This window comes from Podarcis pityusensis (assembly GCF_964106645.2).
Source record: "Podarcis pityusensis genome assembly, chromosome: 15".
Lineage (NCBI taxonomy): Eukaryota > Metazoa > Chordata > Lepidosauria > Squamata > Lacertidae > Podarcis > Podarcis pityusensis.
In genome coordinates, this window is record NC_138040.1 from 22,465,122 (window position 1) to 22,480,008 (window position 14,887).

Genomic DNA, 14,887 nt, shown 5'->3' on the forward strand with positions numbered 1-14,887 from the left:
AGGGAAATGGGAGGGGGGGCGCTCAGTACTTTTTCATTCAAAGAAACCGCTACAGAGTTGGATTCTTCCCAGTTATTCCAATTTGGAACAGTGATTCCTTGCCTCCCCACCCCCTCCGGCCCCCTGGCCTATTCAACAAGCTACAGAATCATCAGCACCCTGCCATTTGTTAAGTAATTTGGGACACATTTGAATTATTATTTTTAGAACCGAACTTGTAAAACAAAAGATAATATTTTGGGGCAAGATTTCTCTCTCTCTTTCTCTCTCTCTCTCTTCCTCCCAAACCCCTCCCATTTCTCCCCCTCCCACTTTTTTTTCCCTTCCCTAAACTTGACAGCTGAAGAATAAACCCCTATAGGAGGGAGTGGCTTGATAGTGATGAAGGTATGTGACTCCTTTTTTTTTTTTTTTTGGAAAAAAAGTTGCTTATTACTATGTTAATACTGTGGGGGCTAAATCTGAATTTGGTGTAAGAAAGCAGTCTTCTAGAGATATGCTATATCTCGGAATTGACACTTGGGAAACAGCGACTGCTTCACTGGAGAGGTTTTCCAAACTTGCATTGCATTTTCTTTTTAAAAAGGGGGGGGGGGATAAAAGTAAAAGCGAGCGAGAGAGAGAGAGCACGAGGTTGGAAAATATAAAGAAACCAAGCCTCTTTCCCCCCTCTTTTTTTCTTTCTTTTTTTTTTTTGGACGACTCGATGTTGGCTTCCATACAAACAGATGTTACTTGTCATTCTGTAGTTAAGCAGGGGCTCCACATTGGAACAAGGAGCAGTTTAAAGAGAACTGCAGCGGAGTTTAGAAAGGTGGGTGAGGAAGGCAATAGGCAGAAAGATCCATATATATATATATATATATATATATATATATATATATATAGTGTTACATACATAGAGATTCTTAAGCTGGAGGAATCCATCTTCTGTGAAAAGCGTGCCTTATTCTTATATTACCTTTTAAAATTGATAATTATAACGGGGAAAATGTCTACTATGCCGCTGTTTTTAATTTGTTTCGTTTTGTTTGTGCTTCCTTTGTTAAAGAAAGAAAGAAAGTTGGTGAAAATATTTAGCTAAAAAGAGCAAGAAAGGGGGGAGAAGGGTGCTCTGTTTGCCGCAAGACATTTTCTCGGTAAGTGGAGGTTTTGCAATGAACTAGATGAGGGAGATATGTCACCTTATTTCTTTCTTTCTTTTCCTTCTTCTTCTGTTGCTATTTCATTTTCTGCGGAAAATCTGTTTTTGATGGTTTTGCCAGAGAGCTCCCTTTCTTGTGGGCAGGATTTGCGGAGGCTGAAGGCCCTTTGGCCGCCCTTCCCGGTTCTTTGCGGCATTGTAAGAGAGAGAATCGTGTTCTTTTATACAGTAGAAGTTGAAATGAAAAGTGGACAGTCCCTATTTCCTTGCTCTTTTGTCTATCGCATGTGTTCGCTGGATTAATCCTCTCCATCCCTCCCAGGCTTTGTAAATTTTATTTTAAATCCTCTATTAAAAAAACCCCCCAAAAAACATATCCATATAGTTTAGTCTGCTCTAGCGTTTATTCTGCAGACCTAACCACCCAATTATTTTGGAGTGTACATCTCCAAAATAAAAGCAGAAGTGTTTTCCCCGCCTCCCCGGGCCCGCAAGCGTTAAACTTTTTTTGGCACACAAACTGCAGTGTAGCAGCGGATCGATTCATTTCCATGAAGGGAATCGCAGATCCTGCCATCTGATTTTCCAATTTTACATTTCATGCTTCTATTCTGCCTTCCGCTTTCCTACTCTCTCCTTAATTCACACACCGTACACACGCACACACACACACAAAACTCTTATTGGTTCAATTTGAAATACTTATGCTGTTAGTCGTTCTGGATTACTGTTTTTCCCAGCTTCTGTTTTTCTTTCTTTCTTTAAATTAAAAAAACAATTTCCACTGAAGCATAAGACCTGTGCTAGTCAATTTCCTGAAACTGAAGAGGGTTTGATGATTATTTTCAGTAGAACAAAATAACTTTATTCTTTGTTATAATTATATTCCTGAATCCAGTGAATCATAGAGACTTAAATTTAGATAGTATAAACATTCCTGACACTGATTTAGTATGTTATATTTAGGGACGCCTACCTCTAATTATCTACATATAAACAATATGATTTGCTCTAAATTTGCCTATCTATGTGGTTTGTGCTTTTTTAAAAAAAAATAAAAAGACCATCACATACATTTCTTTATTTCGCCATATCAATACATCTGGTGCAAAAATTTTGATTGGTCTGTATAGTGTACTACAAATTTGTGGTCCAAAAATGTAGAATTACCTTCATGCGTCACCATAAGTTTGCCATGACTGTCCGTTGTACTGTCATATGTGGAAAAAATAAAATGATCATTCCCACAAAATTTACAAAATTTAACTTTTTTCCCTTTTAAACCCCAAACCAGAAAAAACCAACCTCAAAACACCGTAGTTTCACTTACAGTCACCAATTCCAATGAACAATTGTCCTTTTCCAATTAGAATTGAATTCTGAGAATGACTCCTGTTCTATTGTTTATTCGGGTGCAGTACCATTGGCAAAGGCAAATACAGTGAGCTTAAGAATGCCGGACCTCCTAAAAACTACATTATAAAAGGAATAAGAGGGAAACCTTCCTTTCTCCCTTTGTTTTGGTTTTGAGCTTTGTCCTTCATGGGAGATGGAATGGAAGAGGAAATGGGCAGACCCAAGCCGCCTTGCCCAACAGCAGCCTTTACATAACTATGGTGGCTAACAAATTCAGACAATTTAGTTTCGACTGTTCTTTGAGTGGCATCCCTGGTCATTTCATAAAAAGAAATAAAAAAATCCAAGTTCTGCCTCGAGTATGAGAAACCCTCCTCCAAAAAACAAAACAAAAACACATCTTTGTAGGTATCACTCCATTTCCATCCCAGGGGTGGTCTTCAAAGCAAAACTGAAATATCTCTTCTTCTTCTTCTTCTTCTTCTTCTTCTTCTTCTTCTTCTTCTTCTTCTTCTTCTTCCCCCTCCTGTTAGCAGCTGCGTGGTTTTAAGTGGTTGCGAAAGGAACAATAAAATGAAAGGCAAAACCGGCATTTTGAAAACTTGGCACGAGAAAGAGGTTTGGACTAGCAGCCAAGAATCCTGCTGGGGCATAGAGAGAATAGCATTTGCAAAAGCACCAAGAATCAGCATTTCTGCCGCTCTCCTCCCCCCCCCCCCCCCGTGATTTTTCTATTTTTCTATTTTCTCTCTCTCTCTCTCTTTTTGGGTAACAATCTCGGCAGCCGGAGCAATTATTCCTCCATCCATGTTAAAAGTTACAGTGGAGAATTGATGAGCCTTTGTGGAATCAGGTAACGCTTCTCTAAATCTTATTACTTTTTCTCAAATGCATCTACATTGTGTTATCCACTGCCCCTAGTACAATGTTGGTAGCTACCCAATATGTGATATGTTTACTGCAGTTGTGCCCTTCCCCTTGCTTATTTGGGCAATATTCAAATTAGCACCATCCCCCTGCCCCACCCATTGTCTTCAAGCATGCAGGAAAGCAATGCTATTTTATATTTTCTTAAAGTTAGCACCTTATCCTGGAGGTGAGTCCAGGTGAGACATGTGTATGTGTGTATATAGTATATAGTATGTATATAGACAACTGGCTTCTGTTTTAAAATGTCACCTGTCTCTAGGGGGATGCCTCTTGCTTCACATCAGAAACACTACTCATCAACAACTCTTTCAAAAACCCAGCATATTAGTTAATATGAACCCAATATATAAGGATATATTTTTTAAAATCAATGGATCTTCACCCTGACCCCCTGAATTCATTTGTCAAAGATTTGGGCCCAACAAGATGGGGACATCTATTCACTAAGCATTTCCCCAAAATGTGGACGAATCGTTAACATACCTTTTGTTCCAGTTCTGGCCCTCCCCCAGCAACAGTTCTATATTTTTTATTCTTCCCATTCTGCCCTCTCCACAATAAGTTCTGCGAAATATAAGTAAGTTCTGGAAGAATAAATTTATGACCACTGACATAAGTGTTTCAAAAAGCTCTGGATGTCTTCACAACATTGGTCTGCTTGAAACACAAAATGGTTGCAAACTGCTTTTATTTTGCATGCAAACTATATCACCAGTACACCGGCAGAAATGTCCATCCTATCTTACATTCCACCATTCCAGAAAAGGAAGGGGAAACGACACTCCTCTGAAAAGCACAGAATGGGGTCCTCCACCTACCAGTCACACCCTGCGTGGTGATGTCATGAAGCCTGTTGGATCAGGCCGATGGCCCTTCTAGTCCAGCATCCTGTTCTCACAGCAACCAACCAGATGCCTGTGGGTAACCCTCAAGCAGAATCTGAGCACAATAGCACTAGCTCCTCCTGTGGCTTCCAACAACTGGTACTCAGAAGCATCACTGCTACCAACCTCAGGGGCAGAGCATCGCCATCAGGACTAGGAGCCATGGATAGACTTCTCCTCCATGACTTAATTCAATCCTTTTTTAAAAAAGCCATTCTGTTTGGTGGCCATCACTGCCTCCTGTGGGAGCCAGTTCCATAGTTTAATCTATGGAATGATGAAGTTGTGAAGATGCCGAGGAGATTATGTGAAGTTGGTGTGGGGATGTGTGGAAATGCCCACACACACACAGCAGCTGGACACAGAAGGAATCAATTCACTAACTGGCACCACCCACCAGTATGATCCTCTGATACCCCCCAGAATATGTCAGATTATTTATTATTATTATTATTATTATTATTATTTATTTGGAAATATAGTCCATTGTCTTATTTTTAAAAAACAAACAAGCAAAGCAGTTTATAACAAAAGTACATAAAACCACACAGTAAAAACATATGTAAAAAAATAGAATGATTCCACAGCTCTCTTTGCTGCATGAGCCACTGTGGTCCACATAGTAAGACACCAGCAATCGAGAATCAGAGGTGTTCCTGCAGACAAAGCTTCACTTCCCCTGATTTCCCCCACACACACTGCTCACAAGTACTGGTTTTTTGGGGGGAGAGGCCATGTAAGGCTGCATGCAGACAAGACCTTTGGGAGAAGGCACAGCCCACATTGGGAGAAAGGTTCAAGGGTCACTGAGCGAGGAAGAGTCTCTCTCTTTCTGTGGAGCAGGGCCAGGAGAGGCAATGAGGGAAGCCACAGCCACCACAGCAGCAAAAGTACCAATGCTTTCAGTGAAGTTCTTCGTCGTTGTCAGTAGAGAGCTAGGATACATGTGGGAGTAAGTCTTAGATGAGAGACGCTCCCAACAATACAATTTGGGCAAGATACGGGATATTCACATATAGCAAAAGAGGGGAAGAGACACAGGAGACAACTGCGGCAGATACCCTTTGTAGCATGGCTACAGGATGCTCTGTCCAGTTGTTCAAGTGGGACAGGGGTTCCTGTTTGCAGCTGGACTTCCAAGGCAAAGCAAAAGAGGTCAAGTTCCTCTTTGTATTCTGGAGACAGGGTGTTTGGTGCAAAGCACTTCCTTCTTTTTCTTTTAATACATTTTATTAATTTTCTGATAAGAAAAACATCACAAACAAAAATTCAAACCATAATTCTTAACTCAACTATACAGTGGTACCTCGGTTTAAGAACAGCCCTGTTTACAAACTATTTGGTTTATGAACTCGGCAAAACTGGAAGTAGTGTCCTGGTTTGCGAACTTTACCTCGGTCTAAGAACGGAAGCCAAATGGTGGAAGGGCATCGGCGGCCGGAGGCCTCATTAGGGAAAGTGTGCCTTGGTTTAAGAATGGTTTCAGTTTAAGAACGGACTTCCGGAACAGATTAAGTTCATAAACCGAGGTACCACTGTATATACACATCATAACATCACCATATCCTGGGATTTCAAAAATCCCTTGACTTCTCTCCACTCCCCCTTTTGGTTCCATTGTTTCATGCTTATTCATGCACATCTACAACACCTTATATTCTGAACAATCCATTTTTAAAACCTTATTCATGTTATTCCAAGTGACCTTTAAAAGTTATACTAATGTAAAGATCTATACACAAAGCTTGAAAAATATGCATTAAACATTTCCCTTTTTTTGAAATCAATGTCCTCTTCTTTCATGAATTTCAAATTATCTAAATTGTCCTGCATAGTTCATTAACTTATTTTGCCAATCTTCTTTATCTTCTTTGGCGGTGGCTTCTTCCTTCTGTAGGAGTAGGCTGGTCGTGGCCTGGTAACCAGCCTCAAGTGCAAGGACAAAGTCTTTAGCTAAAGCACTTCCTTTTTCCATTCTCCCTCTTTCCCATCATCAGAGTTATCCCTCGTAGTGTTCTAGGCATGCACAGGGTGAGGTCAGACAGATATAGCCCCATGCTATATTTCCATTGTCTGAGTCAGAGTCTCCCTTGGTTGGGTTTATTTACTGATGGTGGCATGTCGTGATTGGGTGCTGATTAATGCTAAGTCCTGTACTCTGTCATATTAGAGCAAGAGGCAGTGGGGAGCAGTGGTTTGCTTTTTCCTCCAAGTCTTGTTGAACTGGGTTGGCCAGTGTTGAGTTCTCCCCATCATTTAGGGATGCATTAATCTTCTGATGGGTTAGAGGATTTGTGACATCAGTTTGCTCCTCCCTTGTTCCACACACATCTCTGCCATACTAGCAGAGTTGTGTGAGCATAGCAGATCCATTGGTGTAGCGCTGCAGTGGCATAACTGCATGGTTGCAGTGGCATATTCTGTGTGCTGATGGCGTATCTCACATTTTGCCAGAGAAGGGGGTTTCTGCCGTATCTCATTGCCAGACAGTCCTCGTCCTGGTGTAGGATAGTGGCAAATTCAGAAGTGCAGGGTCCCTTCATGATAGTCACACAGCCCGGTCCTTTTGCAGTCCGGCCCTTCTAAGATTATACAACAATAATGATAATAATAGTAATAAGGGATGCATTGCAACCATCAGTGCAGATCTCCATGTGTTGCTTTTCAGCTAGATCTATTTTCTGTGGACGTACATGGGCCAATGATTTGGAGTGCACCAGCCAATTCTTTCAGAGTGATTTATGCTGTGTTTTCTGTGGAGTCCTATTTTATGTAACATAACATGTCCCCTTTCTCTGGAAACTGGCGTGCCTTGTGTTTTCAGTGTTCCGAAATGCTTATCTTTGGAGCATTCAGTGTCTAAAAAGCTCCCATTTCATGCTGACTGAGCAATTCTAGGATACTCTAGATGGGGGACCATGCCAGGATCCTGCTGGAGAAACAGCAGCAGGTCTTTGAACACCCCCATGACCTCTAACCCCTACTTCTGGGTGTTTCAGACTCCAACTCCCATCAATTCCACCCAGCATGGCAGTGGTCAGGGATGATGGGAGTTGTAGTCTGACAACATGTGGAAGGTCCATGGGTCAGGAAAGTTGCTGTAGCCCTTCTGCTACCGTAACTGTAGTATGTATAGAATTGCACTCGCAGTCTGCCATATCTGGATCAAAGGTTACTTCATTAATGAAGGCTACCTTCAAAAGTATTATGAATTCTGCTTGCTCCATTGCATTTCCAACCATCCTTCCTTTGTTCTCAAGATATTTCAAAGCTAATTGCAGTGTGTGTGTGTTTAGTTTCATCACTGGGCATTACAGTCGCAGTGAGGAAGGGTTTAAGTACCACCATGACCCCCTGGTTGTTGTTTTTTTTTACACCCAGCACCTGACATGGATGCGAAGTATACACAGCCCACCTCCACCCAATTCTAACTAAATTGCTCATGCTTAAGCCGTTTCACTGAGCATTTTGGAGCGGCCTTCAGCAGCATCTTCTGTCTTTGGTGAATAGGGTTTGCTGCTGTGTTTTGCCCCTCAATATGCTTGTCTTTCCTACAAGTAGAGGATTTTACGAGCTGTAGACATTCCCCCCCCCCCCTCTAAAAAAATGGTTTGTGGCTCTGTGATAAAAGACAAAGGGAAGATTAATTTGGTTTATGATTGGCTGGGCGAAAGGGTCACATGATCTTCTTAACTAATGTGGATTCCCAGCCGTTTCTCTCCGGCATCTCAATGCCTCCCTCCTTCCGTATCGACCCATTACATCAGTTCTTCCAAAGCAATCCCCCTGCTGCCTATTTATAAAATGCTCAGGATCTATTGCTTAGGAGCATAGCTTGGCCTCCCCATCCCCTCCCCGCCCCCCCACAAAAGCCACGAAATAACAGGTAGCGTTGATGCTATCTTTGCAGCTATGCAAGCCTTCCTCCAGTATTTGCAGATGGCTCTGTGGTTTTGCTTTCAAGCAAAATAAATGCAAGGTGTTCCTGCAAAAAAGACTCCTCAAATAAAAATTCTCCTCTTTTTTGGGGGGGGGGGCAAGCTGTAAACAGAGAATGACCTTCCCAGGTGAGAAAAAGGCCAAACATCACCCTGTGGCAACTCAAAAATGAATTTTATGAAGGGACATCTGAGGAGTGGGGCTTGGGAGACCCCTATGCAAAGTTTTTGTGAGGGAGAATCATGAACAAGATCTCCCCCCCCCCTTGGTGCTTTTAAAGTGCCTCATAGGTAGTATGAGGGCAGGAATTGATTCAGATCAGGACAACAATGCTGAGAAACATTTAGTTTAGCTGCCCCTAAATTTTTTTGTTGACCTTTTTGGGGGGAGGGAAATCACTCACCTGTAACAACGACGCAGCGGAAATAACTGCTTTTGTTTCCTGACTCGTCGGGAATATTTGACGCTATGGAGTAACAGAGCAACGGAGGGAGGGCGGGGACTTTCACTCCATTGCTTTTCACTGCCGCCGATCTACTGTATACAGTAGGTATACATTTGGCGCCCCCCAGAATTCAGTGCCCGCCTGCACCGCACCCCTTGCACCCCCAGGTAAAGGCCAAGGAACATGCCACAGTCAGCGCTGTAACCACAGCAACAGCAGTGAGCAATGAATTCCTTGGAGGCCAGATCTGCTGCCCCTGTGGATCTTGCCACCCGAGGCAGTCACCTCACCTTGCCTCATGGGTGGGCCAGTCCTGCCTCTCCGTAACTGGTATTCATTCAGTGGTATCCTTCCTCTAAACGTGGCCAACACTCCCTTATAACAGTGAACTCAGTGTGCCTGGAGAAGCCTGAGCATTACAGAAGTACAAGTGCTTTAGGCCTCAAACCCCACCGTCCTTCCCCCAAAACCCAATTAGGAGGATTGAACCTGCTGAGTGCTTTCAGGAGCCCTGGAATGTTGAGTGTCAGCTGGGAAAGAAAATAGCTAGTAGTGGTAGTGGTAGAAAATAGCTAGTAGAGGTGGTAGTGGATGGAATGGAGTAGTCCAAAGAAGGGCATGGCTGGCTGCACCTTGATCAGGAGAACATTTGCTCTGCTGTACTGGAGGCCCCATTTTTCATGCCTAGCGGCCACTGATAAACTTATCAATGTGACCTCAACTTAGACACTGCAGGAAGTAACCAAGAAAGGCTGGGTTCATGTACGCATATTCATCCCTTGATGTGCATCATCAAGTGAATATGTGAACAGGCCATTGCAAACGTAATTCCACAAACCCAGCTTTCCAAGACCTCAAATGTTTTCCATTTCTTCCCCGATGGCATCATGTCTTCAGTTCATACATTCAACCCCCAGCCATTGAGCAGGGATAAACTGAATATAATCTAGAAATGGATAAAGGTACTAGGAAAGGAGCAAACATTCTGCCTGTTTTTTATTCTTATTTTTTGTGGGAATTGTTTTAGTTACTAGAATACATTTTGGATATTTGCCACATCTTTGAGACCTGTTTTGGGGTGGAGATCAACAATCCTTTCCTGGTGTAGATTCCAGTATTTGAAAATCAGCTGGGGTTTTTGTTTTGTTTTTATTTTCTTAAGTGCCTTTGTGAAAATGTTGAGAGTGAACTTTTCCCATTTCTAACAGCCTTGTGTTTTCACTTCCAGAAATGGCTTATTTCTCTTTAATATTATAAGAAGACCTTCCTGCCAGTTGCCACAAACCCGTAGATCCGAACTTGTGCTCCTATCCTACACAAGCTTGTATCTATAGGTATGTGTCTGCTTGGCCAATGCACAAAACGTGGATTTTAAAAATAACAATAAATGTTTAATGCTTTCAATATGGCAATAACTAGATTGGCCTAACTGCCTCACTTGTCTTCCCCCTTCCCTTCCGCGCAGGAGCACTGAAATTAGCCATACAAATCTTGCTGCACAATTAAAATGCCATCGTGGTTATGCTTCATATAGTGCCCCAAATGTGGCTTAAACGACTTTATTCAAAGGAAGTAAATGACAAGGTGTGCAATGTAATGAATTCAGGAGGGCTGGCTTATAGACTGTTGCACTATTGGTCCATCTAGCTCTGCATTGTCTGTTCTGATTGGCAGAGGCACTTCTGATGCCCCATTTGTCCCAGTGGACCATTTCCCACTGGGATGCACCAAAAAAATGCATGCTGGTTTCATACCAGTTTTAAACAGTCATGGCTCCCTGCAAAAGATCTTGGGAGCTGTAATTTGAGGGCCCCACCCAGCTTACAAAAGAGCAACCAGGAGCTCAGGTCAAGCTCCCAATTGTTCCTTTGTAGCTACATTTCTACCTGTGCCATACCTGCTATCACATACAGCATGGGACAGGTGGGAGTAGTTTGGGGGAGAAACAGCTTTGTGGGCCAAATTGGGGACCTGTCTTCATAGAACAATGAAGGACAGAACCTTGCCATGTTTCTTTTAATTGGAAGCTAGTTAAGTTCTCAGGATGCTTCCACTATCTGCTTATTTGGCTTGCACGGAGTCGTGGGACGCATGTGGTTCTTGATCTCACTGTCTATGGCATGTGTATGTTTGTTCTTCTCTACATGTGGGAGTTGACTTGGATTATGATGGAAGACTTCAAAGAGCCTAAGTCTTCCCCTGCCCCACTTTGAGCTGTTATTTAGCTACCATCATGTGGTAGATTTATCTTGCGATATTATTTTTGCTTGTAGCATTCAAATCCACAGGTGTTTCTCAGGACTGGAACAAAGCAGGTGACTGCTTTTGTCTTCCTTGATCCTTGCTTTCCAAGCAAATTTCACAGGTTGACCCCCCCCTCCCCATTCCCAATATTTATAATGCTGATATACTGTAATGCTAATAGGCTTCACTATTTCATTGAAGTCTGCTTGCAATTGGACAGGAAGTTCTATTCCTTTCTTGGCAAAGGATTTGCTATGGATGATGAGCTTAGAAGGGTTTTTCAATTAATGTCTTCCGTCAGCTTCTGAACCAAACTTTTGCAGTGCTTTCATGCTTGATTTCTGTGTTGATGCTTGCTTGCCTTGACTGATGTCAGTGGTGTTTGACAACACCTGTACTAATTAGGGATAACACCCTGGAATGCAAAGCTGATGGAGAACTAGGTAGAAGGAAGAGGTATTCTTTGGATTATTTTTTTTAAAGTAGTGAGGCTTAGTTCCTACAAGAAGGATATATGGACATGAGCAAAAACTGCTTTGGAAAAATGAGAGTAATGAGCAGGAGAATGAAATAAGCTGCCTTATCCAGAATCACCCCAAAAGAGCATATGTCTCAAGGTGCTGAAAAAGTATAAAATCAGTTGCAAAACAGTTCAACACACTTGAACCTTCTTCAGGGGCTAAACTGAAAAGTGACCTGCAGAGATCTCTGTTAGATATAGCCCCCAATATATTTATCTCTGCTGGCCATTTTCCAGTTTAACCCCTGAAGAAAGCCTTTTAGACAATGATTGTCCAAAGTGTGTTAAGCTGCTTTGGAAATAAACCCCAAATTGTTTTTACAGCATCTTGAAACACATGTTCCTTCGTTTTGGGGTTTATTTTGGATGCTCTCTGGGATCCAGAATCACACTGTCAGTCTGCCTAGTCAATTTGGTCTACTCTGACCAAGCTAGGAATGGATGAATCTGTCAAGTTTGGTTTCTCTCTGTTTTTCATTTTTACAATATTAAGCTCAGTTCTCCAATGCATGATAATGTGCATGCCTTTCACCAAACATACACCTTTCTGTATGCAACCTTGCATAATATGCAGGTTTTTTGAAAGCATTTTCTCCTAACGTAATACATTTTGAACACATTCATTAATATAAGCGTTTTTGTGAGCTTCCTTTCTTAATGCATGCATTTTCATGCACATTTTTTGATGGAGAACTGCATTACAAAATTTGGAGAAGTGCAAATTTAGAAGGATAGCTGTGTTTCAATTTGCATACTGTTCGGGGCAGAATTGCAAACCAGGATGTGAACTGAATAAATTTGTCCCTATCCTTACTCCCAGCCTTAATATTTTATAGCCTTTTAACTGGAAATTGTGAGAAGCAAATCCATGGCATGCAAAACATGCGGTTTAGCACTAAGCTATAACCTTTCCCCAGAAAACTCATGACCTCCTGTTCCCAAGACTCACACCACTTTTGTTCCTTCTTTTGCCATCCTGGAGCACTGCTTCAGCCACACACATGTAAGCAGCAGGTGGGCCACACATCACCTGAATCCACTGTCAGCTGGATGAAGCCAAGCTTTTCATGTGTTGTGTGAATTTTGGTCATTGTTTACCATGATTTTATGAAACTCACAGAGGTTGCAGGAGGAGCCCTAGCCAGGTAGAGCTACTTCTGTGTTACACATGGGCAGGGGGTTGATTTGAATCCAGCTTGCAACCACACTCTAGGAAAGGTGGGTTCAGGATCCCAGACACAGAGGCACAGCTGAGCCAAACAAAAGGAGCACTGCTTCAGATTCCTCCTGCATGGTTGTGACTGTGAGCGCACTTCCTCCTTGAGCACTGCAATGAAACACTGGGTATGAACAGTGTTTGCTTGGTCTGCTATATGTATCCAGGCTGCGATTTTGTAAGGTGAGAGTGTGCATGAGTGTTTGGCCATGGTTGGCGTGGAGTGCCTGGCTATTCTCAGCAGGTGAGCTTACCTGAGAATGAGCACTGCACTTGTGTCTGCAGGACACTGCTCCCTGCTGTTAGGAAGTGAAGAGTGCTAGAGCAGTCCAGCCCAGACGTATATCAAAGAGGGTAAGAAAGATGGTGGTGACAGCAGCCGTCATACATTACAGCATGTGTTCTCCCCACCGCCTTGCTTAAGTTTGTGGGATGGCTTCTCTAGTTGTTGGAGTGAAGTTGGATTGAGGGTTTGCCTCTGAAGTCCAAAGGTCAGGGACCTGTTAAAGTTCTGAGCAGTGAAGTGTCTAAGTTCCTCCATATGTTCACTTAGCAAAGTGTCTAAGTTCCTCCATATGTTCTAGTCTTGGGGTGTTCTGTGCAAAGTGTTCTCTCTGTGTGTGCAGAGAACCCTTTCTCCCTCTTTCCCATCACAAAAGTTTTCTCCTGGTGAGTTGTACGTAGGGATGCGGGAGAAATTCAGTTCAGCTCAATATTTAGAGTTGAGCTCCTGAATTTGCACTTCCTGAAACAACCCAGGTCTAACCCAGGACTTCCCAAACCTGGGTCTCTAACTGTTTTTGGATTATAATTCCCATCATCCCTGACCTGCTAGCTAGAGATGGGAATTGTAGTCCAAAAAACAAACAAACAGCTAGAGACCCAAGTTTGGGAAACCCTGGTTAACCAAACTGCAGCAGTCATTCAAAATTCACACTTGTCCGAATTTTGCAATACAGATCTCCAGCTAAGTAATGTGTACAAAAATGCATTTACTAGAGTAAAAATGTGTTGGTAAAAAATGTGTTGGTAAAAAAAAAGGTATAGGAAAAAGCAATCTTATTAGGTGAAATTGCTTGCAAAAATGTGTATATGTCAAGATTGCATTTAAAAGTTGCATGTTAAGAAAATAAGAATGTAAGAAGAGCCTGCTGGATCAAGTCTGTGGCCCATCTACTGCAGCATCATATTCTCAGTTTCCAATCAGATGCCTGTGGGAAGTTCACAAGCAAGACCCAAGCACCCTGTCCTACTGTAGTTTCTAGCAACTGATATACAGCAGCAGAGAATAGTCATCCAATATTAATTTTAAAAAAATCCCCAAGAAAATGCTGGTAAATTTTATGAGAACCCAACAAAAGAAATTTGGAGAAATGAACCTAAGACTTGGAAAACGAAAAAATTAAAAATAAAAACCTGAAATTTGGGATTTGCCCATGTATAATTCTGTGCTCAACACAAGGCTGGAGAGATACAGTTGAACCTTGGAACTCGAACGTATTCCATCCCGGAAGACCGTTTGACTTCCGAAACGTTCGACTTCTGATGCACAGCTTCCGATTGGTTGCAAGAGCTTCTTGCACTCAAGCGGAAGTCTCACCAGACGTTCGAGTTCTGAGGAACATTAGACAACCGGAACACTTACTTCCAGGTTTTCAGTGTTCAGGAACTCAAACATTCGGCAACGGAGCTGTTCGAGTTCCGAGGTTTGACTGTATAGGGTTAGAGTTAGGGTGCCCAATTGTCGTCTGAGCCCCCCATCCCCAATGTAATGTGGGTATAGGATTGCATGTTAGATTCTTTGGTCCCATATCTTTTTAAAACAATAATTTATGGGAATTTGGATTTGTATATTGAAAGAAAGAGAGAAAACAAAAGTAAAGCATTCCAAACAGATAAACTTAATTGCAGCTTTTGGTTGCTACTTTTATATGCCATACTTTCACTATTGTGGTATATTTACTCACTAATGCTTCATGACATTACTACATATTGTAATGTCACATTGTTATTACATGACTGCACATATTCACCCTAATTGCATAATTATCTATAATTGCACTAATTCGGTAAAGACATAATTGACTAAAATCAACAAGGAAATACTGCCAATAGGAAAAAGGACATTAGAGGAAGCAGGGCTTGTTTCCCCCCTCTCAAATTAACTCTCTGAAAGCATTCAGGTGTCCTTTAAATGTGCTCCCATCCA